The 14652-nt window shown below is 42.4% G+C and overlaps 1 pseudogene; it reads left to right on the top strand.

The window, feature by feature from the left end:
- The first annotated feature begins 1585 nt into the window (after positions 1–1585).
- Positions 1586–1969, top strand: LOC118595021 (annotated as a pseudogene).
- The last annotated feature ends 12683 nt before the right edge of the window (positions 1970–14652 follow it).

Here is a 14652-nt window from a genome sequence, read left to right on the forward strand (position 1 = left end):
TTCCAGCATTTGGGAAACGGAAGTAGGAAGGTAAGAAAGTCATCCTTAACTCCATCACAAGTTCCAGGCCAGTAAAAGTGAGACTGTCTCAAAAAAAAAAAAAAAAAAGGAAAAGTTGTCAATTGAAGGGACTCTTGACTGTGGTAGGCATTGCTCTGGCAGGCCTCGCCCTTCTCCCCAATTCCCTCTGCCTTGTTAAAAACCGTTAGATTACTGGGGTTAGGGATTTAGCTCAGTGGTAGAGTGCTTAAGGCCCTGGGTTCAATCCTCAGCTCCAAAAAAAAAAAAAACAGATTACATTCCTGACTCTAGCCCCCAAAGTCCATTCCATTATTTGGCCAAACACTCTCCCACCCCAACGCCAAGGCTACCAAGGTTCACCTAGTAAAGTACTGAAGTCCAGCAAACAAAATCCCCCTTTGGCTCACCTATTTAACGCGTCCAAATAAAATTAAACACCTCATCCTAACACGTGGTTTCCCCTTGTACCTTTATAAACTGCCATTTTCCTATGTGCCATGCCTGTCTCCTCTCTATCCAGAGACAGTCCTTTGTCCCTCCAGGACAAATATACCTGTACCCTTTCCCTTTCCCTTCCCCTCCTCTTTTTTTTTTTTTTTTGGTTTTTCAAGACAGGGTTTCTCTGTGTAGCTTTGCACCTTTCCTGGAACTCACTCGGTAGCCCAGGCTGGCCTCGAACTCACAGAGATCCGCCTGGCTCTGCCTCCCGAGTGCTGGGATTAAAGGCATACGCCACCACCCGGCCGCTTCCCCTCCTCGTATCTCCTGTGTTCGTCTCTTATTCCCCACCCTGTCCCTCTGAGGCAGATCTTTTGTGCTGAGAACTTGGTCTTGGGGTCCTGAACCGATACTTTGCTTTGCAGTCATCCATATGACGAATTGTGAAGAAAGTGGGGGTAAATTAGGAGGTAAAGAAAATACAGTTTACATTATGAAAAGGATGGAAATGAAGGTAAGAAAGTATCTGGGCATGGTGGTATAAGCTTCCAGCACTTGAGATAGAAGCTGAGAATCAGAAGTTCAAAGGTCATCTTTGGCTACATAATGAGTTAGAAGCCAGCTTGATGACTGTATGAGACTGACCCTGTTTCAAAAACTGAGAGTTGAAAAGGTTGAACATAATTAGTCATAGATAATGCAGTTCCTTTAAAGGCCTGGTGTGGTGATAAAAGCTTGTAATCTCTCCCAGCAGTAAGGAGACTACATTAGGATCTGAGTTTAACACAGCTGCATAGTAAGACCCTGTCTAAAAGGATTGGCTGGCAGAGTGCTTGCCTAGAATGTACTGAAGTTGTGGGTTCAATCTTCATCATTCAGTGATCAGGAGTGGTGGCACACACTTCATCCCAGCACTCCCGAGACTGAAGCAGGACCAGCATTATAAATGAAGGCCAGCCTGGGCTATAGTTCTAGTACCAGGCTAGACAGAAGAAGACTGTCTCAAATCAAAAGGAGACTCTCACCCTTCTTTGTAAAATTGCACTGTCATTATATCTTTATTAGTAGATCTAACACTTAAAAATTTTCCCTCGGCCCTTCCTTTTCCTCTTCCAGGGACGGTGCTTAGAGGCACTCAGAATGGTCCCGCGTTTGACATACCGTCACAGGCTTTCCTACAACACAGCCTCTAACAAAACTAGGCTATCTCGAACCCCTGGCAACAGGATTGTTTACCTTTATACCAAGAAGGTTGGAAAAGCACCTAAATCCGCATGCGGTGTGTGCCCAGGCAGGCTTTGAGGGGTTCGTGCTGGGAGACAGAAAGTCCTTATGAGGTTGTCTTAAGACAAAGAAGCATGTCAGCAGGGCCTACAGTGGGTCCATGTGTGCCAAGTGTGTCTGTGACAGGATCAAGCAGGCTTTCCTTATTTAGGAGCAGAAAATTGTTGTGAAGGTGTTGAAGGCACAAGCACAGAGTCAGAAAGCGAAATAAATATGCAGCTTTTTTCAATAATAAAGGTCAAGGCTTGGTCTGTGAAAAAAAATCCCTCGGAAATTATTTTGCCAAGGCGATCAAAGTTACCCCCTGGTCCTGCAATAATTTCTTGATATAAGAACTTAAAGAGGAACAGGGTGTTGGGGGCTGGAGAGATGGCTCAGTGGTTAAGAGCACTGGCTGCTTTTCCAGAGGACCTGGGTTCAATTCCTAGCACCCACATGGCAGCTCACAACTGTCAACTCCCATTCTAGGGCATCCTCACACAGACACATACATGCACATAAAATTAAAAACAAACAAACAAAACAAAAAAAAAACCAGGGTGGTAGTGGTGATGGCATACGCCTTTAATCGAAACACTCGGGAGGCACAGGCAGGCAGATCTCTGATTTTGAGGCCAGCCTGGACTAGAGAGTGAGTTTCAGGCAGCCAGGGCTACACAGAGAAACCCTGTCTCAAAATACACACACACACACACACACACACACACACACACACACACACACACACACAGAGAGAACATAGGAATGATAGGTACCAACACTGAAACAGAAGTTGTTTGAAACCATTACATCTTACCTTGAATATGACAAGCAGTAAGCCAAATGAAGAGAACTGAAGTCATTGCATTCTCTGAAAGTTGGTATGGAATCATTTGTCTTTGAAACTGAAGCAGGAGTTCAAGGACAGCTGGGCTTCTTAGCAAGACCCTGTTTTAATAAAAAGTTATGGGCCGGAGAGATGACTCAGTGGTAAAGAGCAACTGTTGTTTCATGAATTCCAATGCTACTTTTCTGGTGTGCAGATGTACGTGCAGACAAAAGCACTCCTATACATAAACAAATCTTTAAAAAAAATAAAGTTTGCCTTGCAGGGCCAACCAATAGTTAGAGGCCAGCCAGGTCTATATAGTGAGTTCCAGAATGAGAAAGACTATATAGCAAGACTTTGTCTCCAAAAGCCCAGAAGCAACAACAAAGCTAGACTTTTGCTTTTCTTCTTTTTGGAGCTGAGGATCAAACCCTGGGCCTTGTGCTTGCTAGGCAGGCGCTCTACCACTGAGCTAAATCCCTAACCCTTGCTTTTCTTCTTGTTCCATACACTTAAAAGCCAAAGCGAGCCGGGCGGTAGTGGCACACGCCTTTGATCCCAGCACTCAGGAGGCAGAGGCAGGTGGATCTCTGTGAGTTCGAGGCCAGCCTGGGCTACAGAGCAAGTTCCAGGAAAGGTGCAAAACTACTCAGAGAAACCCTGTCTCGAAACAAAAAGCCAGAGCGTGAGCCCTAGAGTTAAATGTTACATATTTTATCTAGTTTATATCTCAGACTGGCCTCAAATTCATATTTATTTGAGGCATTGAGCCCAAGATTTTGTGCATGCTAAATAAAAACTCTACCAACTGAGCTATATACCCTTAGCCCAAATGGTTTTACCTGAAAAGTTACCACAGTTTTATGGGCATATTTTTGTAACTGACTTTTCTTACGGTTTCTTCGGGTCCCTCAAAAATATTCTTTATGACCACAAGGGGGATGTGGCAGCTAAATGTTCAAAGCATGAACCTAACAATAGGAGCGTTTACTATTGCCAGTAGGACGACAGCCTTCCAAACTGCCTTGCAAACGAGCATTTCAGCCTGCAGGCAGGGAGAAATAAACTGAATCTAAGAAGAGAGGGTCCCAGTGACTACAGGGGGACAGTGCGATCCACAGTCCGATGGCACTGTTCATCACAGAGCACTATATTGTATTTGATTTCTCTGTTGGCTGTTCAGTATCAACTGAGATGCAAAGGACTGGGGCATAACTTGCATGAGGATAAATGTTTACGGAAAAAAAAACATAGGTAACCGTACAGTACCTGTGCGTAAAACAGATGGGTGACATGTATTTGTCTGCTTTATTTATTTGTCCGCTTTCTTATTTGTTGATAACAGAGTCTCACTATCTAGTCCTGGCTGACCTCCGATTTGCTATAAAGATCATGCTAGCCCCAATGGAACAGATCTTCCTGGCTTGTGTTGGTATCAAAGGTGTGCACCATCACACCTAGTACTTTATTTTTTCTTTTTTAGACAATCTGTGCAATCTGGCCTTGAATTCACTCTATCTGGAGTGTTTAACACATGCATGCATTTAGCAGAGTGACTATAGATTTACCAATCTACAGTCTAAGGAAACATAAGAACTCCCAGGTGTGGGAGGGATTCCAAGGGAGTAATATACTGGCTTATATTTTTAATATTCTGGGATCTGGGGAGTGTATCTCAATGGTAAAGTATGTACTTAATATGCACAAAGCCCTGGACTCAATCCCATTATCCTATAAAATAAATCATAATATTCTAGCAGGCATTTAAAAATGTTTAAGTAGCATTTACTCATTTGTGTAGGGGAAGAGATTTATGGCATGCATGTGGAGGTCAGAAGAAAATTGCCAGGAATTGGTTCCACCTACCATGTGGGTCCCAGGCTTGATGGCAAATACCATCTCATGGGCCTCATGATCGATATTTTAGCATGTGCAAATAGTTTCAACTTAAATACTTAGTTGCCATCCACTAATAGAAATTATCACATTGTCGTGGGGGTGGGGTGTTGGTGGTGGCGGCGGCGGCGGGGGCAGCGGCGGCAGCGGCGGCTGCGGCGGCGGCGGCGGCGGCGGCGGCGGCGGCGGCGGCCCACGCCTTTAATCCCAGCACTCTGATCTCTGTAAGTTCGAGGCAAGCCTGGGCTACCAAGTGTGTTCCAGGAAAGGTGCAAAGCTACACAGAGAAACCCTTTCTTGAAAAAACAACAACAAAAAATTGTCATCAGAACAGTAATAATAGCTATTAAATATTAAGTGCCCAGTAGTTGTATGCTTATTACATGGTTTCAAGTAAACACTGTTGGTATTCCTATTTTGCAGATGTAGAAACTGAGGCATAGAGCAGTTATATAGACCTTTGGTCACATAGCAATTGAATAATAAAGCCAGAATTTGAAGTCAGAACCTGCATTACACACCAAAACTGAATTTGATCTTTACTTTTTTTTTTTTGTTTGTTTGTTTGTTTGTTTGTTTTTTGAGATAGGATTTCTCAGTGTAGTTTTGGTGCCTGACCTGGATCTTGCTCTGTAGCCCAGGCTGGCCTCAAACTCACACCTGGCTCTGCCTCCTGAGTGCTGGGATCAAAAAGCATGTGACACCACCGCCTGGCCTGATCTTTACTTTTGTGTTCACGTATACAGAGATGAACAGGCCTACTCCACTGTTAATAGCAGTAACTTTAGATGGCAGAATTTAAAAAGGAAGTAGTCAAAAGTGTCTAAAAAGTGTAGGATAACTACAATGAAATTCAGGGATTAGCCGGGCGGTGGTGGCACACGCCTTTAATATTAGCACTCGGGAGGCAGAGGCAGGCGGATCTCTGTGAGTTCGAGGCCAGCCTGGGCTAGAGAGTGAGTTCCTGCAAAGGCGCAAAGCTACACAGAGAAACCTTGTCTTGAGAAACAAAACAAAACAAAATTCAGAGGTTAATATGAGGTGACTCAGAAGCCTCTGAGCTTAACTCCCAGCTCAAAAGAACATTTTAAAAAGGTTGAAAGAAAATTTAATCTGTGATGTAATCCTTAGGATTTATACTATAACTTGTGGACTGTAAGAACTATATATTTTTTTGAAGTGGGTCATGTTATGTAGCCCAAGCTGGCCCTAAACTTGAAATCATCTTGCCTCAGCCTCCCAGGTGCTTGGATTACAGATGTTCACCACCATCCTTGACTCCTTTTATGTTTTTAAAGCAATGTCTCTTTAAACTGGTAACAGAGATGACGTTTTGTTCAATCCCCTCAAAGATAAATGTCATGTGGTGGCACCTTCCATCTTCAGGAAATAAAAAATGTGGTGTACTGTAGGAATTTGTCACTTCGGTTCTTCTTGCCATTTTTCATGTTCCTGTAACAAATTTCAGGAGTCAGTTCCCACGCTTGTCTTTTGGGGTTAGCCACACAGCACTGGATAGCACTGTGGTACTGCTCCTTCCGTGCCTTCTACTGAGCGTCCCTCGTGAAACAAAATATTAAATTAGGATGGTGACAATTAATAGGTTTTGTTCTAGGAGATGCTTACTAACCCATCAACTTTGCTGCCTTCTGATAAGACAAGAAAGAACTACAATACATCAAAATAAGATGTTACTTTGATTAGCTTTGACAGCTACATTTCAGGGAAAATGCTGTTACACTGCACTGTTAGAAGTCAGTCTTGCTTTGGATTTTCCTTCAGATATGCAGCACAGTTACATATAAGACAGATGAAAGGCCCACAGGAAGACTAATTGTGGGGATGGTAGGGATTTGCTCTTAAGAGCCATATAGGACATGAGGTTTGGTGGTTCATACCTGTAATCTCAGTATTCTGGAGCTGGAGACAAGCAGATTAAGAGTTTGAGGCTGGGTTAGGGATTTAGCTCAGTGGTAGAGCGTTTGCCTAGCAAGTGTAAGGCCCTGGGTTCGGTCCTCAGCTCTGAAAATAAAATTTAAAAAATTAAAAAAAAAGAGTTTGAGGCCACCTGGGCTACATGAGATGTAGAATTTGTCACTGAACACAGCTAATGAACTGTTTCTAAGTTTGCTAAAGTGCACAGGTCCACAGAGGCTGTAGGTATAGCTACCCTGCCTGTACACTATAGCTTGGCATAGAGTCCAAAGTCTGAATTACCCTGGTTATGGTTGTGTGAATATGTGTAAATAAATACCAAGGGAAAAATCTTCCTAAAATGTAGTCTTTTTGTTAATAAACTTGGAGGTAGATTATATGCGTGTGCATGTACTAGGAATTGAAACTAAGGCCTCATACATGCTGAGCAAAAAAAAAAAAAAAAAAAAATCTAGCATTGAGTCACAACCTCAGGCACTACCGTCATTTTGTTCAAGTAATTTTCCTACCCCTAACTGAAGACCTCTTAATTTTCAGCTTTTTTTCCTGTATCCTTTGAGTGCTAGTGGGTCTATATTTTCTTTTACTTTTTTTAGATTTTTTTTTTTCCGAAGCTGAGGACTGAACCCAGGACTTTGCGCTTGCTAGGCAAGCGCTCTACCACTGAGCTAAATCCCCAACCCCTAGATTTTTTTTAATGTATGAGTGTTTTGCCTGCATGTATGTATGTGCATCACATAGGTACCTGGTGCCTAAAGGTCAAAAGAGGATGTCAGATCCCCTGGAAACGGAGTTACAAATGATTGTGAATCAAACCCCAGGTCCTCTTCAAGAGCAACAAGTGCTGTTAACCACTGAGCCATCTCTCCATCCTATATATTCTTGGTGGTTGTTTGTTCTGTTTTGAGACAGGGTCTCTCTTTATAGCCCTGGCTGTTCTGGAACTCACAGAGATCCACCTGCCTCTGCCTTCCAAGTGCTGGGATTAAAGGCGTGCACCACACACAGCACTCCATCTCAGCCCATATATTCCTGAAAGCCAGAAGGAAGGATGACTATTTACAGAGCTCTGCAGCACAGGAAGGAACATGGCACTCTTGAATTCAGGACAGTCAGCACACATGTCTAGGTCACACATTGCCTGATTGATGGGGAACTTTGAAGATGGAAACTAGTAAATTACTTGGAGTTCCATTGTCTTCACTTTCTGTTCATTGTGTTTAGTGTTAAATTCCTAAACCAGAAATTCCTTTTTTTTTTTTTCTTCTTTTTTTTGTCCCTTTGTGTTCTCCTTTTCTCTGGCTTGGGATTATCTAAAGTTTTCTGTGTGTCAACCTGGTCCCATATACTTGTCCTTTTTAATGATTATCTGTATAGTTATATTTCTTGAGATACTTTTTATTTCACTGAGTCCCCTGTATTACCACATTTTTGTTTTCTTTTTGCATGGGTACAGGGTAAGATCTGCTGTATTTGTAAAATATTTCTGAAAACAAGCTGCGTTTCAGAACCCTCACCAGCATTTGGGTTTCTTCATTTCGAGGGTGTACACAGGAAGCCACTGGATACATGGTACTCAATGGTCTTCTCTGAAGTCAGTATCTGTGGATCTGTCTGGGCCGCTTGAGAAATCCTAGCAAGACGCCTCATCCTACACTGAGGGAAACAATTAAACTGACAGAATGTTTGCTATTTCCAAGGAGTCACTTGGGTTTATCAACCACTGCATTGTTCAGAACATGTAGTCAGGGCTGTGATTAAAGTGACTTTTGCTGTTGGCCTCTTTGTTCATAAGATCTAGTAGTGGGCTACAGTCATTTCGTCATTTGAAGGTAGCGGTTAAACCTGTTTTTCTCCAAAAGGCCAGGTATTTCTTTAGTTTTTCTCTAAAACTTCAGCTTCAGAAGAAAGGAGCTATAAATTCTGTGACATGGCTGTCTTCTCTGTCTTGGGAGTTACAGGCTATACATAGAAGAAAATTCTAGTACCTCTGCATAATGAGATGAGCTTTATAAGTCACAAATCCTCAATTACCATGCAGGTGGTGGTAGGTGCCAGGTTTAGAAAAGCTGACGTGGTTGCCAAGTTCATGAATATCATAAATCAATTCATGCTGAGGTATCCCACAATCCTGCTGTCGTCTGAGGCCGGCCAGTTTCAAGGTGGTTGGTAAACACAAAAATGTGAGTCCCTGTGATCGTCTTTCAAACTCGAATGCCCTTTTTGTTTGAAAATTAAGACCAAATGATGTCTTTTCAGCTACAGTCAGTTTTCTGAGACTCTTTCACTGAGAGAGCATCTATCAATAACAATATCTTTTCTTTTCTGATCCTTGAAGTCTACCAAAACTATATCACAAAATACATCACCTGTGCATTTGCAATCCAGATCTTTAATGTGCTGAGAATGAGATTGAGACATTTCAATAAATCTTGCTCACTTTTAGGGGAAGAAAAAAAACCTTTCTGGAGTTGGGGGTTACTTTCTTCTTCTATATTTTACATGAGGTTGCCTTGAATTAAAGATACACTGTACTTAGGCAAGTGTAGCCCTCTTCCATAGCATAAGGCTGGGAAGGAAACAGGCTTAAAAAGAAGTTATCTGCAGGACAGCACAGTCAGAAGTGTGCACCGCAGACGTGCTCCTCTAAGCTCCAGACTGCCCAAGAACCAAAGTGAATGTGTTGTGTTTTGTCACCTAAAAGTCCCTCACTTGGTAGAGGAAGAAAACTTTGACTAATTGAGGCAGAAACTGCTGGCGCTTTTGGGGAGAAGCACTAAATGAGAAAACAGAAAAATGTTTTTGACAGAGATGATTAAGTTTTTCAAGGTATGGTTGCCAGCCAGCACAGGGCCACAGGACCCGTGACATGTGACTTCTCTTTGCTCTCCCTCCATAGTCCTCCTGTGGTGACTACGTTCCTTACGTCCTTGAACGTAATGATTATGGGGGCCAGTTCTAGGGAGAACAACTGTTTTTTTTCACTGAGTGCAATTAAGTTTTCACCTGGGCTTTGGGCTATGGTTTAGATATGGTTTGCCCTCCCAAAGATCCATGTGTTCAAAGCTTGGTCCTCAGTGTGGATGAAGGGTAACCCTAGCAAATGATTGGGCCAAAGGGGCACTGACCTCAGAAGGGATCTGATGACCTCCATGGGTGCCGTCACACATGCAGCATCTACTCACATGTAAACACATGAGTAAAATATAAGAAATATAATTTATTTATGCCTCTATCCTTCATGTATTCTTTCCCCACTTTCTAGAATATTATTTTTCTTATCCAAATGTCAACTTTCTTCTCATCCTATAAAACTTAAATCTCACCTTCTCTGGCTTCCTGAGACAAAGTTTGTCACTGGAATCTTGGCGTTTCTAGCGCATTTACACAGCTTTGTCTTGACATACCACAGAGGATTTAACTATCTGTTAGCATATCATCCCTCTCAGTGGATGATTGGTATCTCAAAGGTAAAAACAGTTTTAATAATCCCAATATTACTAGTACCCAATATATGTAACGTAAGTAAAAACTTAGTTATTAAATCTGTTTTATTGAGATGAGCCTGCCCACCTGAGCTCTAGCATATTGCCTTAGGAGAGGACAAGATGTTTAAAAGTTGTATTTCATCCTAACTTAGAGATACTCAGACTGACTCACAGCAATGACTTGAATCCCCTGTAGGGATGCCTCTGGGTGGAAAGCAACAGGCAAGAAACTTCCTGCATCCTCAGGGTGTCTGAGATCTTTCTGTAGATTCTGAATGAGATGGAGTCTTGATCTTTATTTCTGAATAATATCATAGAGTTTTTACATCCTTACTTTCTCTTTGCATTCATTCAAACTCTCGTTTTCACACTTAAACTTTGGGAATTATGGTATGTCTAGTTCAGTTTATAAATTCATGTGTGTAGGAAGTACCACATTTAATTAACTTATTTATTTATTTATTGGTTTTTTCGCAACAGGGTTTCCCTGTGTAGCTTTGCGCCTTTCCTGGAACTCACTCTGTAGACCAGGCTGGCCTCGAACTCACAGAGATCCGCCTGGCTCTGCCTCCAGAGTGCTGGGATTTAAGGCATGCACCACCACGGCCCGGCAACTTATTTATTTTTATTATTTATTTGTTTGTTTGTTTGTTTATTTCCAGACAGGGTTTTTCTGTGTAACAGTCCTGGCTGTCCTGGAACTCGCTTTGTAGACCAGGCTGGCCTAGAACTCACAGAGATCTGCCTGCCTCTGCCTCCCCAGTGCTGGAATAAAAGGCATGCGCCACCATGCCAAACTACTATATCCTTAAATAAAGGTAAACTCTAATTGTATGCTCAGATCCACCTGACTAGTATTTTTTAATTTTAAAATTATTTTTAAGTATGTCTGTGTAACGTGCAGGTGCTTGGAGAGGCAGACCTGTCACATACTTCTGGAGCTGGAATTAAAGGCAGGCATGAGCTGCCTGATGTAGGCACTAAGAGTTGAACTGGATCCTCTGGAAGGAGAGTATATACTCTTAACCACCAAACCATCTCTCTAACCCTGTTCTGTTTTTGTTTGTTGTTTTTAAGATTTATTTAAGCCAGGCATTGTAAAGGGACATTTCCTGTTCCTAAATACCTGGCCACCACTTACCAAATAATTGACTTGGAGGCTTAATGTTACTTATAAATGCTCAGCCGATAGCTCAGGCTTATTACTAACTAGCTCTTATTTTAAGTTAATTCATATTCTTTATTTACACTCTGCCATGTGATGGTACCACGTTCATCTCTTGCTCCCTCCACATGTGGCTGGTGACTCCTGACTCCACCCTTCTCCTTCCCATCAATCTTAGTTTGGTGGCCCCACCCGTACTTCTTGCATGGATAGTGGCCAATCAGCATTTTATTAAACCAATTTAAGTGACAAATCTATTAAACCAATTTAAGTGACAAATCTTTACAGTATTCAAGAGGATTATTTCACAGCAAGGCACGGTGGTGCACACCTTTAATCCTAGCTCTTGGGAGGCAGAGCCAGGTGGATCTCTGAGTTGGAGGCCAGCCTAGTCTACAGAGCAAGATCCAGGACAGGCACCAAAACTACACAGAGAAACTCTGTCTTGAAAAAACCAAACCAAACCAAATAATAAAAAAGGAAAATAAGCCAGGCCTTCTTGACAAATCTGCCTCCCTGTCACTGGTTCAAAGTAACCATTCTTTCAGTGATCGTTGGTCAATAAATGGGACTGAGTGGTTATTCACTTTTTGGCAGCTTGGTAGGTTGTAGGTCTGTCCGCATACAGATATGCTGACCAGAAGGCCAACTTCAGTTCCCATAACAGTATGAAGTGGAACCAAGACCGTCTTGTTTCAGCCATTGAGCTTCACGGGTTCTCTTACCAAAGTCTCCTCTGACTTCATTGCAGCCTTTTCTGACAAGCATTTGATTCAGTGGTAGGGAGTGGGGAGATGATACACCATAACCTTCACTTGTATCTTTTTCTTTTTTTGCTTTATTTTTCAGGTGCTGGGAATTATTGAACCCAGATCCTGCACATGCTAGGCATGTGTTCTACTATTGAGCTGCAGGCCTAGACCCTAGTTTCTGTGTGGTCTTTTAAAAATGATTTTATTTATAAAATATTATTTATTTACATGTGTGTATGTCTGTATATGTGCATATGCCTGAGGTTAGGGCCATCCCTTAGAGCTAGAGTTACAAACAGTTGTAAGCTGCCTGGTGTGGGTACTGGGAACTGAACTCAGGCCCTCTGCATGAACAATACATGTTCTTAACCACTGAGGCATCTCCCCCGCCCCATGATTTATTTTTTAATGGTTTATTTATTTTTATTTCATATGCTTTGGTGTTTTGCCTGCATGTATGTCTGTATGAGAGCACCAGATCCCCCAGAACTATAGTTACAGTTATAAGCTGTAATTGAACCCAGGTCCTTTGGAAGAGCGGTCAGTACTCTTAACCACTGAGCCATCTCTTCAGCTCCACCCCATGATTTATTTTTATTAATTATATCTATGTGTGTATGTGGATACTTGCAGACATCAGAGGTGTCAAGTGAGCTGGAGTTAGAGTTACAGCTGGTGTGAGCTGCCTGATGTGAATGATGAGAATTGAATTTGGGTCCCCTGTAAAAGTAGTATGTGAAAGCTGGGCAGTGGTAGCACACACCTTTAATCCCAGCAGTTTGGAGGCAGTGGTATGTAGCTGAAAGTTTTCCTGTGTCCCACCTGGTCCATAGCCACTCAGATCCAAGTAAACACACAGAGGCTTATATTAATTAAAACTCCTTGGCCATTAGCTCAGGCTGACTATTGACTAGCTCTTACACTTAAACTCAGCCCATTTCTGTTAATCTATATGTTGCCACATGTTTCATGGCTTTACCTATGTACCATTACATGCTGCTCCCTGGACAGTGGGCTGGTGTCTCCTGACTCAGCCTTCCTCTTCCCAGAATTCTCCTTGTCTGCTTATCCTACCTATACTTCCTGCCCGGCTACTGGCCAATCAGCATTTTATTTATCAACCAATCAGAGCAATATATTTACAGCATACAGAGCAACATCACCATTAGAGGCAGGTTGATCCCTGTGAGTTCCAGGACAGCCAGTGCTACAAAGGAAAATCCTGTCAAAAAAAAAAAAAAGATTTTATCTTTAATTATGTGTATATGGACTGGGGGGTGTGCATATGCCTGTGAAGGTCAGGAGAAGGCATTGCATTATACTTAGAGGATCAGGAGTTCAAGGTCATTCTTGACTACATAGGGTACATAGCTTACATAGTTTAAGGCTGGTTGACTACAAGAGATCCCGTCTAAACAATAACAATAAATTTCCTTTTTGCTGATGCTTCACTTTGGTAGACACACATACTATAAACTGGACTCTCTGCTGAAACAACACTGAGACAAAGTAACTACAAGGTAGTTTGTTTTACTGAGACAAAGTAACTACATGGTAGTTTGTTTTACTGAGACAAAGTAACTACAGGGTAGTACTGTAGCTGGGATTGCAGGAAGCACAGAACTGAGTAAGGATAGGTAATAACATTGTTCTCCTTTCTGTTCAAGAATTGTAATTGTCTTTATCTGGAAAATGCACCCCTGTCCTCCCCTTCCCTCAGAGCAGATAATCAGCAAGTTGGGAGCACTAAGATGACGCTAGGTGGGCCGCAGACCCTAGGCAATAACTAGCCAGTAGAGGAGGCCTCTTTCACACAGGTGACAGGCAGAGATGAAAGACTTGATGGAAATAAAATGTACTTTTGTCTCTCTGAACCGTTTCTATTGTCATCATGGTTGGAGTTACTGTCGATGGAATTTAGGCAAGTCTGTGTTACAGTCACAGCGATCCCTGCCTGAGTGGCTCGTTCCCTAGATACCATTAGAGATGTAGCTGTACTTGAGAATGTGTCTATAGGTTGAGGTGGAAGGAGGAGTAGATGCCATCTCAGCTGATGAAATGGCTGGATACCTTTATCATCATAAACCTACTTGGGTCTCTAGGTTCAGAGCCAGAGGCTGCCTTACAAGGAATTACGGCTGTCACCTAGAGCTGCTGTCAAGCCAGCAGATGGAGTAGCAGCTCTTTGTAAGCCTTTGGGCCCACCTGGGCTGGTATTAGTGGTGATGTAAGGTCCAGCTCTGGCCAGAGGGGACAAAGCAATGAATAAAAAATGACTTATCACACTGCCACAACTATTATCCTGTTGCAGAAGACTTAGCTAACATATGATACTGCGGAGACTGTTTCCATGTGCCTCTCTGGTATTCTACAGAAGCAGCTGTAAGGAGCCAGTGTTTGTTTGCCTGAAGTGACTGTAGCCATAAGAAAAAGTATAAAGACAACAGAACTGAGGCCTGAGCGGCAGAGGACATGGCCTGATTCTCTCATACCTGGAAAAATGGGGAGTACTCAGGTATAAATCTAATGGCTTTTAGTAGGAAAGGGTGTTGTAAGACATTGTTCCTGGGTGTGTGTGTGTGTGAACAAGTATCTACCCTCTCCAGCTAGGGAACTAATGACAATTGGAGTAGTATACCACCAAAATCCACCTTGGCTAACACTGAGGTTTTTGTTTTGTTTTAACATTTATTTTGCTTTGTTCATATGAATGCTTTGCCTGCATGGATGAGTTTATACCACATGCAAGCTTGCTGGATCTCCTGGAATGATAGGTGCCTGTGAGCCATGACATGGGTGCTGGAAATCAAACCCAGGTCCTCTGTAAGAGCAACAAGTGCTCTTAAGCTCTGAGCCACCTCTCTA

Source organism: Onychomys torridus, chromosome 13 (genome assembly GCF_903995425.1).
Source record: "Onychomys torridus chromosome 13, mOncTor1.1, whole genome shotgun sequence".
NCBI classification, from domain to species: Eukaryota; Metazoa; Chordata; class Mammalia; order Rodentia; family Cricetidae; genus Onychomys; species Onychomys torridus.